This window comes from Apis cerana, linkage group LG7, assembly GCF_029169275.1.
Source record: "Apis cerana isolate GH-2021 linkage group LG7, AcerK_1.0, whole genome shotgun sequence".
Classification (NCBI taxonomy): domain Eukaryota; kingdom Metazoa; phylum Arthropoda; class Insecta; order Hymenoptera; family Apidae; genus Apis; species Apis cerana.
This window is the reverse complement of record NC_083858.1, coordinates 535,757-554,339: the sequence shown is the minus strand read 5'-3', so window position 1 is coordinate 554,339 and position 18,583 is coordinate 535,757. Positions and strand designations below refer to the sequence as shown.

The following is an 18,583-nucleotide window of genomic DNA, read 5'->3' as shown; positions in this document are numbered from 1 at the left end:
ATTAATAGTTTTGTATTAATGATATATATACTATTTTCTTGTATATAAAATTTTTTTATTCATAAAAAAAATTGATAATAATGAATCCATAGTTTCAATAAAAATGACAATTTTTTCTGGAACAAATGATAGAAAGAAGAAGAAAAAAATATTTTGCTTCTTTTTCTATTATATTCCCCCCCATTATTAATACAGTTTTATTTTCAGACAATTATTGTGATCGCGCGCAATGCGATCGGTAGATTCAGTGTTTGTTTCGTAACAGTTTTTTAATATTTTAGAGCGCGATAGCTCTAATTAATTTTACTTATTATAATCGGGAAATTAGAATCAGTGTTTATTCGCCGATTATAAATTAAACGGACGCGTTAATAGTTTTTATTTTATTTTTTTTATTTTTAATATTCGTTTTCGGTACAGAGTAGAGTCAGTGTTTCTCTAAGGAAGAAGGCAGTCATCCATCACGCGAAGAGGTAACTATTTTTTTTATTATTTTAATATTTTTATATCATCGATATTGTATTGTTGAAAAAATAATTACACATAACACTTTATATTTTGTTAAAGATGCCTGACTTTGCCAGTGAACATTTCTGTTGGATTTCAATTTTAAATAACGTTTTGTGACCGCGTGCAATGCGGTCTGTAGAATCAGTGTTTGTTCCGTAACAGTTTTTTTTTATTTTTATATTTTAATGTATAATAACTCTTAATAATTAAACTGTCATAATTATTCGCGAAATTAGAATCAGTGCTTGTTCGTCGCCGATGTTTTAAATCGACGCGATGGTAGTTTTTTATTTTTATTTTTTTATTTTTAATATTCGTTTTCGGTACAGAGTAGAGTCAGTGTTTCTCAAAGGAATAGGACAATCATCCACCACGCGAAGAGGTAATTATTTATATATATTTTCCAGTTCAACTTTTTAAAATAATCAGTATTGCGTTTTAATTAAAATGTTTCATGTTTTCTTACAGTTTCCACTTCCTGATGATGACTACTTTGGCGATGACATCTTGGGCCACGACAATGCAGATTCTTCGCATCTATCGGTGAGTCGCATGCATTTATGTTCCTCCGGTCATTCAATCATGTCGTAGGACAAAAAGTCCGAACCGACACGAGTGATTGGTTGTATACGTAGATTTTTGTACGAGCACAATGACCGCGGGTATTCATCATACCCGTGAATAGTAACATTTCTTTGTGTTTTATTTACTAGATCAGGATAGATCTTCTTGCACATCGCGTTTTAAAGATAATATTGATAGTTAATATTATATAATATATATCTGATTTTTTTTAATATGATTAGCTAGAATGATACAAATTAGTTTGATTGTTTATAGTTGAAAATATTTCCACAATCATTTGTAAAGTAAAAATTAAACAACTATATGAATCAAACTATATATGAATAACTATATGAATGTAGTAATAAAAACAAATTCAGTTTTACTTTTGATCATAATATATAATTATTTGATATGTTATAAATATATAATAACTATGATTTGAATTAAATTAAATTATAAAATATTTAATTTCCTCCGTAAAAAAGAAATGTATGAAATATTATGTGCAAGAAGATATTTCGCGACAGGTAGATCTCTGAATCAGGGCAAAAAGTTTTGCACATTGTTTCTTTATTTTCGAATATATGCTTTGATGGAGAGATCGCCTGAGGTTATTTTGATTAATATTTTATTTAGAGTCAGTTATTTTTTATTATTAATTATTACAAATAAATATCTTTTTTTGTATTGCTATTTTCTAAAAATAATAATTCAATAATTCATTAAATTTGTTAAATAAAACATTCATTAAAGAATGAAGTAAAATGATATAATTTTAGCCCGTTAATTCGCACTAATACTTTTTTTTTAGCTCAGGATTTTCAGGTTTAACCCCTTCCATGTTTATTGCCAGGATCTCACTCACGTGCCCAAGTGCTACTTGGGTGAGAGAGAGGCAATGGGCATGATGACTTTAGTTTATAAGTTAATAATCATTTTTTAGCGACTGACGATGCGTTAGTGTATCGTGCACGACGTATTTTCCACATTATGTGTGTGTGGTTAGGCTGTGGAATTGCGTCGTTTCATTTATCTATGACACAATATAACTTGAAATATTTAAAATATTCACGATTAATATCATTATGATTTCCAACAACAATATTTGTACACGATATTATAATTTTTACTTTTAAATTATAACAATGGTCAATGATGATCAAATTTACATTACTTTAATAATTCAATTGATATATTATAAAAGATATATTCAAGATATAAGATTTAATAATAAATATTTATAATTAGAATTAAGATGTACATGTTTTTATTTGCATTTCACGCAATGGTCACTAGCCATCGTCAGTCGATTTCAGGAAAATGGTACGTAAAGTTAGAGTGTGCGAGTTGTGTGCCAAGCTCGGGTGTCGGAGGCGTCCCGGGACGCTTTCCCTAGTGTAGGCTTTTGCGCCCGAGTGTTATGCGTGAGAATCGTAGAACGAATGTGTTGGTATGCCTGTTTTGCCATATTTTTAAATATAGGGTTAGGTAGGATAGGTAGTATACTTCTGGTGTGTGTGTTAATTATAAGTAGGTAGGGCCGGGCAAGTTGTCACAGTCTCTGGTCGGGTAGGCGCGTTTTCGCGTGACAACTTGTTTCAGGAAATATAATTTGAAAAATCGAGGATGAAGTTGGAATATACGAATGGAGCATGCCACTCGTATTTGACTTCATTCATCGATTTTTCGAATTTCCGCGGTCGCGATCGCGAGGTAAATTCGAAACGAACGTTGCGCTCGAGATTCTGCACGTGTACGATCGACAATTGATGGTTGATCGTCTATGTGCACTTAGCTTCCGCGATTTAGCCTTTTTTTTTTTTTTTTCTTTGATTTGCGATTAGTGAGTCTCGAGCCTAGATTTAAGTTTCAGCGGGCATCGCGCCCGAAGGAGGAAGACCGAAGAGGCCTCGACAAACTGTCACGAAGAGGGGCTGCAACGAATGGCTTCTCATCTTTTGGATCTGTTTTGGGTCCAAAGGATGGGAAGTCATTGTTACTATTTTGTCATTGTGCTCGTTTTAGTATATGTAGTAATTGTTGTTGTGTTGTCTGGCCGATTTGCATGCCGGCCCATCATCCAGATCCAGTCATCATGGGCATCGCGATTTTTTTATTAGTGTTGCGATTATACAATAACGGGTTGAATTAGAGTTGCGTTTAAATTTCGCGTTTTGCATTAGTGTTGCGTTAAATGAGAATCGCGTTTGCATTAGTGTTGCGTTAAATGAAAATCGCGTTTTTATTAGTGTTGCGTTAAATGAAAATCGCGTTTTTATTAGTGTTGCGTTAAATGAAAATCGCGTTTTTATTAGTGTTGCGTTAAATGAGAATCGCGTTTGCATTAGTGTTGCGAATTATAATATGTCGCGATTTCTGTTTGTTATAAATTGTTAGTTTCTTATAAAATAGTATTATAGTTTATATCACTAATTATTAATTTGTCTATTTTTAATAGCTTTCTAATTGTAGAAAAATGATTTTTATTGAATTTATTTTAAAAAGTAGCGTAGCGTTTATAAATAATCGCGTTTTTTCAAGTAGTGTTGCGAATATTAAATGCCCAAATTTCCACTAAGATTGTGGAAATGCTTATGTTCCTGAATCACCTTAAGTGGCTAAAAAAGCTACAAGGGTGACTATACGGCAGTCATTAAGGAGACTGCACTGGATTTTTCGCCATTAGTGTTGCGTTATTTAAATTCGAGTGCATAGAGTAGTGTTGCGTAAATAATTAATTTTCGCGAATATTTCATCTTTTTTTTTGCTAATGTAAATTAAATAATATTACATATTAAATATATTAAAGCACTCATCGCGTTTGATTTCTAAAAAAATATTAATAGTTTATTAGTGTTGCGATATAAAATGAATATTCCACTCACGGTTTTTGCTCGGGCTCATATCGAGTGGAAAATATTTTTATTTTAGTAGTCATTCTGGCTACTAGATTCTTTTTCAGCACCCCAGCATCACTTCCTGCGTTTGTTACAGAAAATATTGCCATGATATATATTTGTTTTTATCGCTGGTAAGGAATTTTTTTAAGATTTAAATTCTTTTTATTAAATTTTTTGTAATCAATGATGGTGAATGTTCATTATAAAACTTATATTATTCCACATTATAATATTTCAATTGTTTTTTTTTTTTTTGTTTTTTTTAACTATTATACTAATCTTCTAAGTAAGTTTGTTTCAGATACATCAACTTAAAAGGTACCAATTATTTCAAGAAAATGTGGTAATTCAATCTGTCGTCAATTAATAATTATATCTTATGGAATTTTATTAATTATTCGTTTAATTTGATTTCTTTCAGGGACTATCATTTAAAGAAGATATAATACCTTTTTCCCTTTCCTTAATGATATCGATATCTTTCTATAGGAGGGGCCCCTAAACAAATCTTAAAATTTATAAATAGATAGGTAATTCATAAGTATTTTGAGCATTGAGAAAGGCATTTAGATTCTACATAGATAGGAATCATATCATTGAAAAATAAAATTTTTAATCCAATCTTTTGTATCCGTGATTAATGGAATGAGTGTGGAATGAGTATGTAATGTATGTAAAGGAGTGGGTATGTAATCAATGAGAGATACTTGTATTTTTTTGTATAATTCCTTTGATTTTATTGAAATTTTTTTGTAGATAGGTTCACCTATCTGCAAAGAAATTTTTGTATTATTGTATGGAAAAATATTTGTAGACTTATGTTAAGAATTATCTTTAAGAAGTACGGTTACATTTAAAATTAACATATTTCTATGGATATTTAATTAATCAAGGATTTGTGAAATTTTTTTATGTGAAATTTGTAAAATGTAAGTAGTTGGCTTGTAGAAAATTGCTGCTTTAGAAAACTGCTTAAACTGCTTAAACTGCTTAAATTGCTTAAAGTAGAATTGGTAACTACATGCATGCATGCAATTAATGGGTAATGATAGTAGTGTTGGTATTAACAATGGTGGTGGTCACATAAATATAACTCTGTGTGAAATATATATTTAATTTCGTTTCTTTTTTCATTTAGAATCTCGTAATTATCAATATTTTGTATTTTCATGGCAATGAATATATAAAATATCGATATCGAAACAACGTATTTATATCTCATGTAGAGTTATATTTTATATTTATTTAGATTAAGATAACATTTCAATTTTAATTTCAGGTTTAGTTTATCGCGTCGGTTTTTCTTAAAATTCCTTTCGCTGTTCGTTTTGCGCAACGATCAAGGATTGAACGTTTTGCAAATCTATATCGAAAGGAAAATTTATCATTGATTTGAAATAAATTTTTGCTCAAAAGGAGGGTGGATGGGACGTCGTGGTTAGGGTGGGTCTCCGACTCGCAGCAACCTCCACGCCGGTGAGACCTGGGAAATCATTATTATTTACTATACAATTCATAATTATATCATACGATACAATTATAAATTTTATAGCGAATAATATGAGCTAATGGCTGCGAACGCGAATATATTTTTCATATGTAGAAAGTTTATTAAGAAATTGAAATTATGCATTAAGTAGATTTTAGTCTCGTACTTTTTACGCGGTTTATTTTTATTCGTGTGTTTAGATTATAGCATATTGATGGCGCTAGAATCTCATTCCGATGTTTTTCGATATTTCAAAATATGCGATACGAATTCCCGTATGATATCCCGTATGATATTTTATTCTCGTCTCTGACGATTCGTTCAATGATTGAAGGATAAAGTAGATAAAAGAATCGATCGTTAGTGCCCTCTCTTGGCACTTTTAGGCAAATATTTTTGATCACTTGCAAGATAATAGCTAATTTTTATCCTACTTTACCCCTTGTTTCTGGATTTGCCATCTCAATAAATGCATCTCGCGCTTATTCCGTACTTTATCTGTTAGGAATTAATTATTATTTGCCATCTTTCAAATGTCAATGAAGTTTTCGAAGATTTGATGATAAAGTAGATTTAGAATTGAAAATCTGCTTTATCTCTTGATGAATGAAGAATTCATTTTCCTTAGAAATGTTGGCACTCAATTCTTTTGTTAGTTCATCGTTTTTGGAGAGATGGCGACAGTTGTCGCTTTTAGCTCTTCTCTATCCTTGTCGTAATATTTGTTTTTCTTGTCTATACGTGTTTCATCGGTGACGCGAAGATGGCGTTAGTTCCTCAATTTTTCTGTTTTTCTTCTTCAACAAACTGTGTTAATTCTTCGATTTCGAACGTTTCTTTTTCCCCTTCTTTGTTTTCACTTGTTCTTAGGAAATATTATTAAGGTTCACAACAGATTCACATTAAAATGCATGGAATACTTTTTCGATTTAGATTTTGAAATCAAGATTATGAAATAAGTAATTTTAGGAAAATTCAAGAATAATTAAATTGTAGTTTTTTTTATCATTTGCACTCATACACACATTTATATAACAAATATAACAAAATTTGTATAAATTATATAATAAAATTTATTAAGATATCTTATTTATAAAATTTAAGGTTTTTTATTATCGATACAAGGATTAAATATTTAATTTTAATTTTTCAGATCTTGAAGTGTCTCATGTTTTTTCTAATATATTATTCCTAATATTACAATTCGTTGTAATCATCTTTTATCATCGTTTAATTGTTATTATGATTGGAAGCAATTGATCAGGATAAGTTAAACATGTGATCAGATGTCTCGAAAATGCAACATCGAAACATAAATATTATTATCATCCATCGACAAACCGATCAATTATGACAATAATCTTTTAGATTAATAATATGATCTGGTTAATTGTGATTTAACGTTTGATTAATGTCAGCTGATATTGGACTGTAGACAGATTCGTAGCACTATTAATAAGGCAATCGCCATCAGTGAAGTATGGCCTGCTTATGGAAGCTGGTAGCAAACAAGGTCACTTTTCTGACAGGATCATTGTACACCTGTCCGGTTAAATACCCTATTAAAATGGTGAACGTTGTTCGATCCAATCTCTCTCATTTATTTTAAATATCTTACCATTTTTGATTGTGTGTTCTACTTTACACATTATTGCATATTATTATGCAAATATTTCGTTTTTTTTAAGTATTCTAATATAATTAATTATAATATTTTTTTGTAATTTTTTTTTCATATGAAAAATTATCAAGACTGAGTTGTTTAGCTCAAAATGATGTAAAATGATAATGATTGGTGATAATGTGTATAGTACAATAGTAATTTTAACTGATAGAGAATTATTATGTATACGTTAAATGTTCATAGTATGTCAATCTTCAAATGATCTTTAAGAGAAAAATTGAAATTTAAGGAAAATTGGAATGTTAAACATTCGTAATTTTGATATTTAATTGAAAGAAAGAATGATTAAGATATGATAAAATATGGTAATGAAACGTATTCCGGTAATTTGAATGACACGAAATTATTCTTTTGCATTTCATTCATTTTTGAGATTATACTCATATTTTATGGGGGGTTGCGTATATTAAGTTTTCAACAAAAAAGTATATTTTATATTTGAAGGAAATTACAATTAGACGAAATGATTAATAATAATGACAAAAATGAAGTTCAAAATATAATTGAATTTATCTTTTAGTAATTTTTTAAGAAACTAATTTATTAAAAATTATATATTTTAAAAACAATACAAAAAAAAGTTTAATTATAATTTCTTTTTTTTTTTACATTCATATTAATTAAAATGTTTTTACCGATACGAAAAATAATTATTATATTTTCATCTATTTCGAATGCTTTATCAAACTTTATCTTTCGCTACTTTGAAGCGAAATCAATCCACCGTGAAAGAAAAAAAATAAATGTTTATTATTTTAATATTCAATCAAAGTCAAATAAATTCTATGAAAATTAAAGAGTACTCGGACCGCGATTTAATTCATAATTAGTTTCTTATTACCGAACGGGTTAAAAAATAGAGTCATCGCGGAAATACGAACAACTTGACCCAGTTCTGTCAATTAGTTATGGTGGCTAAATTTGAGGCTGCTGTTACTGCTCAGGCTTATTCTTTCCTTCATCATCTTCTACTTTACTTCGTGCAAATATTTAACGATATCCAATACACGAGATATATTTTTTTTTTAATTTCTGCAGCTTTTAATAATCCTCATGTCGAATTTATTGATCGTTTTAATAAGAAACTCAAAGCAATGTTATGGAGCTTTTAAAATTACATTTCTACAACTTCGTGACATATAATTTCAATATTCGAAATATTTTATAATATTCGAAAAAAAATTAAACAAATATTAAAAGACGTTTTTATATCGAGAATAATTTCATTTTTAAACAGCTAAAATAACTAGATAACAAAGTAATTGAAATTAGAATAAAGCTGTATTTTATATTAAGATGAAACGAATAAACACTTGTGCAGATTAAGTGTTTAATTATTAAATGAATGATTTGAAACTTTAAAATGCAACATACGTATTCGTGAAACATGAGAAAAAAAATAATAAAACTACATGAAATGCAATTGAGTAAAATCGTGTTCTACTGATTTGTAACGGTATGTTAGCTCCATTAAAAAAAATTATAATTTTCTGGTCAATATTCCTACATCACTGAAGCGTTCCCTATTGGTTTAACAACAATTACATTCCGCCTCGACAATTTTTATGTAGTTGATGAATCCAATTAGCCATCAGCTGATCGAAATCTGTGTCGTTTTTTGTCCAATTATATCGATTAAAAATATAATCAGTATTACTGATAATAATTTTAATCTTAATTATGACAAATATACGGATATTGAATAATAGTTAGTTATGCTCTCAATTATCGTTGAATAAATTATTCATCTTATCGAATTTTCCTAATTCAAAATAAGATATTTATTACTTGAAAAATTAACACCATTCCATTATTTTATGACGGTTGAAACGTATAGTCGCGTCATGTACATTTTTCAAATATGAAAAATGAAAAAAAGCTTTTCACATATTCGCTTTTTTTTTATTTTTTTATAACATATGCTCAGTATAAACGTTATCATTAATATGCGTAGTTGTTTCATTGTATTTTTCGTACGTATCAAAAATCCAATTTATCAAAGATATCTCTCTTCGATTTTTTTTTTCATTTAATTCTTTTCTCTTTCGTCTACATTATATATATATTAAAAATTTCAATCGTTCGTATCATTAATTCAAACAAAGCTTTTCTTTATCGAAAAAATTCCAGGTTTTCCATGGTCGTATCAATATTTGTGAAAACGATCGTTCCTTGGCGGAAGTGCACGGCATCCTAGCAGTTTTAAAGCTACCGCCGGATGCACCACGGAGGCCGTAAGGTCGCTCAAGTGGCGTGCAGTCGATTGTCCCAATTCCAGTTGGAAATCGATAGCGACGCCGGAAAATTTATTTGCAAACGCGGCCTGGAATCGACGACTAACCGAGTATCGTATTCCGAGGAAAAATCTGTTCGATTCTACTCAAACGTTCTGAATCCGATCGACTATGATCGAACAAGATTATTTTTCTATGAAAAAAAAAAAAAAGGAAAAAAACTTGACGTTGAAACAAGATTTTATCGGAAAACTGTATGTATTTAATATATCTACGTATGCAAACGTATTATAAATTTTAATTATGTTCGATTATATTTGAATTACAAAATATTATATATAATCGGATGATTTTCAGGATTTTCCATGTATCAAAATTTCGCGATATCGATAGAGAAATGATTAATATTTTTATTACTATTTATTATTCTCTTGGAAGTATATTCATATTCTTTTTGAAATTCCATTTCAAGAGTTGTGGCAAAGTTATAATCTGATTTTTCTAATTATCTAGGAAGCTGTTGGTTTATACGTTTGAATATTAATAATTATTATTATAATAAAAGATATATATATCGACCGTCGAGGCAAGAAATATCGATAAAATGCGAATGTGAATAGATTGAAAATAATTTTCACAAGCATATAAGGAAAATGAATATGGATTGTGCTTCTGTGGAAATAGATTCATTTCAAATGCGACGTATAAGAAATTGAATTCGTACTTCGCATCAGTGCGATGTTGATTGAAAATAAGGTGGACGATCAAATTTCAAATACGCAAAAACTTCATCGAGTAATCCTACTCAGAACGTATTATTTGCATTTCAACGAGAGTTTTCGTTACGTTTCTGCAATAATAATAATTCCGCAAAAATAACAAATTATAAAATGAACATTATTTATTTTATTATCTTGATTTAACAAATTTTTATTTACAAAACTTGGTTTCCTGGTAAATTAAAAATTCTTGGGATATAAGGCTTGTTATTGCGGAACGATACTGTGAAAATATCCCTTATAAACGTGTATCTAATTAAATTTTGATTATGTAAAGTTCATCAACCTAGATATTATATTTAATTATAATTAATAGAGCGAGCGGTTAAGGGAAAATTATATTATTTTATGATATTAGGAGATTTTTACAAATATTCTTTATAATATACACTTTATTCTATATTTTCGAATAACTTTTAAAAGTAAAATTATTACATCTCATTTTCGCCTGGAAATTTTTTTTATCTAATATTTAAATAATAATATAATTTAATAGTCAATTCAATAGCACGCGAAACATATTTCATCGAGAAATTCCATATATCACGGTCATTAGAAATTTATTTAAACTTTTTGCAAATTATAATATAAAAGAAACTTGCAAGAAAACAGTAGACATCGATCATCGAAACATCAATCGATCACAACTAAATTCGAAGGTAATTATTCTCACCTGTTCCAGTCAATATCTGGTGATACGATAAATTAAAGTTGTTGAAATCGCGTCGAAATCACGGCATTTATATAAAAAGAAAAAAAAAAGAAAAAAAAAAGAAAAGGAAAAGGAAAAAAGCAAAAATGAAGGAAATATTGTGAAATATAAATAGGACGATTTCGTATTAAGTCTGATGATGGTTTCCAAGAACACTATGATGACCTTTTTCGTAAGCGAGCAGGCATCGTGCCAGCTGTGATCTACCTAGATCATTTCTTTTTTACCGGACATAAAAACAGAAAAGAGGAGAAAAAAGAGAGAAAAATGTATGTCGCTCCTTTTGTCCACCATCGAGAAAAATGGTGGAATTTGCATTTTATCATAGAAACGTATGTTTTAAATTTGGAAATTTGGACGAGATTTAATATTTTTCTTCTTTCTTATATACACGGAAGAATCTCGGTATATCTTTAATAAAAGGGATGTGAAGCTTGTAATAAATAGACGCGAAAAAATTATAAATAGAAATATAAATCATTGTGAAATAGATAAAAATTGATAAAGATATCGGGATAGAATTTTATCAAGGAATAATACGTTCGTGAGATTACAAAAATTTGTCTTTTTGATCGAACATTTGCATTTCATCACGTTTCATTAACAACTTTAATGAAAATGATAATTTTTTTCGAACGAAACAGCAACTATATATATATATTTTCGTAAAAAAGAAGCTTTTTTCTAAAGAAATTTCTCTAAAGTAGCGGAAGAATACTTACTCCGTAAATTGAGTTTTGAACGAATAGCCGAGGGATATTACCGCGAGATAAAACGTTTACAATCTATAAAAATTAAAAATATTATACATATATTATCCACGATAAAAAAAAATATTTTTCATTCATGTCAGCCGTAGAAAATATTTTAAACAAATATAAATAAAAATATACATTACCTGTAATTTCATATTGAAAGGAATCGTCTTTTTAGAGAAGATATATGTGAAAATATCGAGCAAGCTTTCCTCGTCATTTTTCATTCTTGATGCAAGTTTTCTTGGTGCTCTGATTGGACATTTTCTTCGATGACTATTTTATCATGGGACATTATCATCGTAAAGACATCACGCTTGATATAACGTTGTTTGATCTCTTTCACAATAAATATTTACAATATAATGGAAAATGTCCATTGATAAAAATGTTGTTATCAGAAGATGTCAATTCTATAATAATTCAAATTGATGGTTGGTGGCGTGTTATTTATGCATGCGGAAAGTGAACGAATAAATAAGAGTTACATTTCAAGCAAGAGTTGTTGGAAATAATTATAGAATTATTTTTAATCAAATATTATAAAATAACAATAAAGATTTATTTATTACAATGGCAATTAAAATTATTGAAAATATAACGCTTTCCTTGACTGGCTAAGAACAATAAAAATTACATAACTGTGATTTATTTTTGGAAATTTAGATAATCGACTTGTAAATTAAATTACATTATACTCATTGTTCTTTTTACAATGATTTGACACCAAGTGAAGATAAAAGCATTTCATGCATACAACAAAGAACGCAATTTGTTACATTTTGTTAAATGTATCATATCGTACGTTTTCTTAAGCGTGTGTGAACGAATAAAATCGCATGATTTTACGAACGTTACAAAATCAAACATATCCGACAAATAACTTTCCAAAATAACTTTTGTGATGTGAATCTAATCTAGATTCCGTTTTTACAAATCTATTCTTATGTGTGTTGAAAACAAATGTCATCGATAAAATTATATTTGTTCCATGTGAAAATATCGCTTTGGAAAAAAAAACAAATATGAAATCACCAATAGAACAAATATCATATACACACAAATGGAAGGAAAATTTTATTCGAGCAATTATCTTGAATAAAACTTTATTTCGATACGTCCAATATACCGGATCAAAAATATCACATCGATCAAATCTGATTTGATTTAATCAGATAAAAATAAAAGAAAAGAAGAAGAAACAACGCTGCAAAACGAAAGATAATTAAGAAAAAATTGACGAAAAAGATGCGAAGGAATAGATTTTTGTTAGAATTCTATAAAATTCGGTAGATTCGTTTAACATTTCGCCTAGAAAAAGAAAGAAGAGAAGAAAAGGGAGGAAAAGGAATATCAACGGAATATTTAATTTCTGATAAAGTAAAGCTCGTATTTTATATAAAATTAAAATGCACGGATAAAAGGTTGAATGACGGAAGTGTGAAGTAAGTTTTGAAGTAACGGTGTACCGCACGACGATCTTACTTTTATATGCACGTAACGTAAAAATTATTGCCAGGAATGGGAACGTTGCTTTCAGTTGTAAATACAATCACCAGTAAAAAAGAAGTTTACGCATCGAGCCGATAATAAAATTTTCATCTGGGAGTAGAGTTATGCAGACAACAAAGCTCGAACAGGGTCAGGTTGATTATATTCGATCGACAGTGTTTTTTATCGAGATTGAAAAATAAAGGAAGAAAGGAAAGGAGAATGAAAAATTGATACGCGAGGTTTGACGATAAAGCGTTTAGATTAACTTTATTGCGAAATCTGTTTCAAAAAGATTATTTATTTTCCTTGAAAGTTTCCAACTGTTAAATAACATGCTAAGTAAATCGTTTGCTCATATTCTCTTTCAACTTGTCTAATTGGAAAATTGTTTGAAAACGAATTAGAAAATTGTTGGATAAACAAGATGATTTTATATTTCATTTTATTCAATTATTTTATTCAATGGATTAAGTCATTAATTTTTTTCGATTTTTTTTTATTTTGAATCGATATAAAAATGTTATAAAAATGTTAACATCACCAAGTTATGACAACTCGGTAGAAATATGTTTCTGTGTCGCTACGGAGAAGATATATAAAAAGATCTAGAAAAATGTCTCGGAGAAAGCAGAAGAATTTTTCATGTCTGTCTCTTTCATACGATTCAGCAACACGCGAATTTCACGTATTGAAGATTCAAAATAAAAAAAAAAAAAAAAGAAGAAAAAAGGGAACAGCAAATTGTAATGCGTGTAATCCAGCCGATAAAATCAAATAAAAAGAAAAAAAAGAGAGAAAAAAAGAGTAACAATTTTAAAACTGTGGCAAGTAAATTTAAATATAGTTTGATTGTCGGACAACAAACAAAGCCATCGAGGTATAAAAAAAAAAATTTATTCGCGTTTAAATTTATTCGATGTCTCTATTAAAGAGAATTTCTCTCAAGAGATTCGTAAATAAAATATCACCGTGATGCCTTTGTAACGTACGTATAGCTTTTAGCTATATCCAATTTTATTTTAGTCCATTTATCGATTTTTATTGTGCGAGAAATCGAACACTTAAAATCGAAATTCTTTTTATTTGTTATTAATGTACAGGGTTGACTGTCTTATCTTTTTAGCAACGTAATTATGTTAAGAGAAATATGTTTAAAATACATCTGAAAATATCAGATTAAATATCTTACTTTTATCGATTATATGTTAAAATGTTTTAACAGATTCTTTTTCGATACTTGATCATATTTTCCGAGGTTTCATTTTCGACAAAGCGTAGTTAAACAACCATATAATTCTTTTATTTCAACTGCGGTACTTATTTTCAGAATCCTTTATTTCGCACAGAAGAGAGTAATTAAAAGCCAGTGGAAGATCGTTTGCGCTAAAAGCTCAAAGCGGATTAATAAAACTATTAAGAATAATCCTGGATTTGTAGGTGTAATATCTTTTTTATAATCTCTACTTTATATTTTTCTTTTCGTCTTTTTTTCTTCAATTCAAATTCAAATTTGCTTGCAAACATCGATCGAGATCAAATTTATTATTAATTATTAATCGATGTTTCGTCTTTTAAATTAAAACTCGTAGAATTATACGTAAATAGTAACACAAGAAATTTGATTAAATTAAAGAAAATTCTTTTATTTATGAGTTTATTCCATGTTATACTCAAACTTTCATCGAATTTTTGGATCAGTTGAATTTCTCTAAGTAAATAAAGTCCAAATATCTTTGCGAGTTTGATTGAAATGTCAGGAATTGACGAGCAAATTGAGATTTTTCTCGAATAAAACGAAACGTTGATATTATCGACTTGATCGACATATTTTACGAATTTTGGAGGATCTTAATTTTAAAATTTTTTATTTTCGAATCACGTTGGTAAACTTTTTTCCCTTTTTTAATTAAACAAATTTGACAGTGAAACGAAGTTTTGAATAAATTGTTTCTTCGTTATTCACGAAAAAAAAGAGGAGGGAAAAAATATAGAAAAAAATATATTACTCAAAATTCAAGACTGCGTTAATTTAGATCAAAGATCAAAGAATAAAAATTGAATACTCGAGCTAATGATAAATATCGTCAGATAATTCCTTATTTTATCTTATACATAATCCAAATAAATTCTTATTCATTGTTCTACAATTTAAGAGAGAAGAAATTTTTTTAAATATTTGTATCTTTATTACGAATACGAATGAAAACATCACGAAATCCTCTTCTTTTCAAAAATCTTGATCCTCTTTTCCATTTTTCTTCATTATTGTTACTCAATTGATATCAGATACCGGTCATGAAAATTTATGAAAATCTCGAGAGCTTTTCATCGAGTTTACACAGCGTTCAACTGTGTCTCATTAAACGGTGTCAAATGAAAAGCCATTCGAAAGGGTGGGGTAGAATATAGGTCGTTACCCACTTATTTTACCAGGGTCGCTGCTAGGAACATAAGGAATGAGAGAACGAAAGAGAGAAAGAGAGAGAGCAAGTTCTTTGATAACTCGTATGCTGCATCTTAACTCGGTTTCTTTTTATTTCTTTGAATACTTTCATCCAATATTAGGTTTGCACGTTGTTCACGAAACTTGAAATCGCCATTTTGAACGAGAATTCGAGCATCAGATGGCATAATGATACGTAACATTTCCATTCTCTTGGCATCAATCACTTGACACGGAAAGGTAAACGAAACGATTATTATATTATATACTTCTCGGTATATCGGTGCAAATTCTTTTTTTTTTTATTTTTTTTTTTATTTGGATAAAATGAAAATTAGACAGATTAAAATTTTTTTTTGATCTTGAAACAGAGTTCGTTAAATTTTAATTTTCCAAGTTTATTTTTTTTATTATTGCATACGCAACATATATTTTCACATTAACCCAAGATTTGTTCTCTTTTTTATTATATTTTGCATATTTTTCAAGAATTTTTCCGTATTTTTATCATTGTACAATTTTTATTTTATTTCGTTATGACATTTGTTTTTTTTCCTCTCTTCATCGTTATTTGTCACTTCTTTTATTCCTGTCTCTCTCTTTTATAGTAAAATTCCATTGTCCATTGATACGATCAATTTTTAATTATAAGTTAATTTTCCAAGCTATTTCTTGGAATCCGAGCAAAAAAAAAAATAAAATAAGGATGTTGTGAAAATTGCAATACAAAATCATATAAAAAAATTCATTATTTTTCAATGCAACAATATTACTCTTTATTACGTGTTGATGTTGCGCTTTAATAACACTAGTGATCTAAGCTCGACCAATTCCTAGAAGAAAAAGAAACTTGTTAAAATTCCATTACTTCGATATCATCGATCTTTATTTATGTAGCATTTTATTTTCACATTTTTCCTCTCGAATCTTCTTCTCGATGTTATCTTGTCTTCGAGTTAAATATATATTTTTTTTTCATTAAAAGAAAGATAGATTAGATACAAAAATTATACGTTTAACAAAAAGAATAAAAAAAACGTATATAATATTATATACATCAAACTAAAATTAAAAGTGGATATCGAAACAATAAAAATAGCTATAAATTTATTAATCCTCCGTAACCTTATGTGAAAGTTATATATTTTTTTATCCATATTTTTCTTTATTTTTAATATTGTTTATCACTTTTTTTTTTTAGAATCAGATGAAAGTAATCATTATTGATTTTTGTATCGCGAATTAAAATAAAGATCTGAAGAAATTATCATTCTCTCAGTCAGCAAATTAAATAAAAGAATTCCGGTTACAGAGGGTTAACACATTTATTACGAACAATTAGATATAGATATCGTTTCGAATGTTGATCGAGTAATCGCACGTAATCACATATATTAAACGAAAGTAGAGATTTAAAAAGAAAAGTATTACGACAGTATTAAAGAAAGAAGAGAAAGAAATATTTATAACGTGCATTGTACAGTTTAAGAGTAAAAGAGAGAGAAAGGAATACAATACTGATCGAGTACAATTCAAGTAGTAGCTTTACTCTTCGCTCACATCCCTTACAATGAGAAAAATGACACGTCTTTTTATCGTTTCATTTTACATCGAAGCTACAGTTTGCAAAGTTAATATGTACTCTTTGGTATGATTTACACAGAATCGGAGGTTGTGTTCTCCCTATTTATATAACTGTGACGCCGGAAGAACGGAAGCCCAATAGAAAATATCTATGAACGCGTCGACCAATGTAATTCGTATACATAGAAAAATAAAGATCGTGTCGATGCGTCGAAAGGAACACTTGCGCTTAGAAAAATAAAAGCTTGTCATTTGATTAATGGCTGCCAGTAAACTAAATTCTATTTCTAAGTTTCTCTCGAAACTCGCTCGAAATTTCCAGATTATTTACGTTTTTCACCTTCCAACAATTTGCATCAATTTTTTCTTTTTCCTTTTTTTTTTTTACCATAAAAAAAGACAAGGGACAACTTGTGTAACAGCAATTTTTACTGTGTCGTGTTCAATAATAGCATCGATGATGCGTTCCATTGATAATTGTTCCGAATATAATTCCTGTTCCAATATTACCGCTTTTCAGTCAATATCGATATCGAAACGATTGGCGTTGTAGGTGTGTGTTATTATCGGACAATTCGAACAGATAGGATTAATCGGAAATTCGAGCGAAACGAGAAGCGACCGATGATATTTAGTTAGGTCAGTGACAGCGTTCCATCGAGTAAAGCCAACAATTTCTACGTTTAAATGTGTCATTGAAAAAAGAAAAAAAAACACGTTTAAAATGCTATATTACTCGCACTGTTGCCGATTAAACCTTCACACAATATTACGAGATTTAAAGATGTTAAATAAATGAATAGATTAAAATAAAATTAAAAAGTATAGAGACAGAAAAACAAGGAGCAATCGATCCAAGATTCTTCAAAACTGTTTCGTTCTCAATTGTCAGAAATCTTGTGCAAACGATAATACCATAGAACAGGCGTTATTTCTCCATTTCCATTTTTCCAAAATCAAGACAACTTTGCGTACAAACGCGTTACATCGTATTTCAATTCGCAATCGTGCGTCGTTAATCGAGACTTTCGTAGACTGGTGTACCATCGATTAATCACGCACGCACCGATTCCACAGAGAGTTTTTGCACTGGTTGAAAATTTATTCGGACAGCTGTCACTGACATATGAAAAACCATTCAGATTTTCCTCTCGACGGTCAAAAAATCTATTATCTCTACAAATTATTTCACCGGGAACCTATTCAATCTGCTCGATTATTGGACGATGGCAACGTGACAATGATAATGATAATGATAATGATGATGATGGTGACGGTGACGATGACGATGATAATAATAATAATTAATGAATCGCTGTTCGGGACGTGGATTAAAGGGTGGATTGTGTACACGTAAGCAACATGTAACACACACGCCGCACACGAAATGATCGTGGTCACTTACAAAAACAGCGATCACACACTCGACACA

The 18,583-nt window shown here is 29.1% G+C and overlaps 2 long non-coding RNA genes across 2 annotated transcripts; both read left to right on the top strand.

Moving 5' to 3' along the window:
* Positions 1–403: 403 nt before the first annotated feature.
* On the top strand, positions 404–1,241 carry LOC133666398 (uncharacterized). The gene is made up of 3 exons (XR_009830483.1): positions 404–473; positions 568–892; positions 979–1,241. It is a non-coding gene; the product is annotated as an uncharacterized LOC133666398 (long non-coding RNA).
* Positions 1,242–5,422: 4,181 nt separating this feature from the next.
* Positions 5,423–13,854, top strand: LOC133666468 (uncharacterized). Its single transcript, XR_009830644.1, has 2 exons — positions 5,423–9,638; positions 9,742–13,854. It is a non-coding gene; the product is annotated as an uncharacterized LOC133666468 (long non-coding RNA).
* The last annotated feature ends 4,729 nt before the right edge of the window (positions 13,855–18,583 follow it).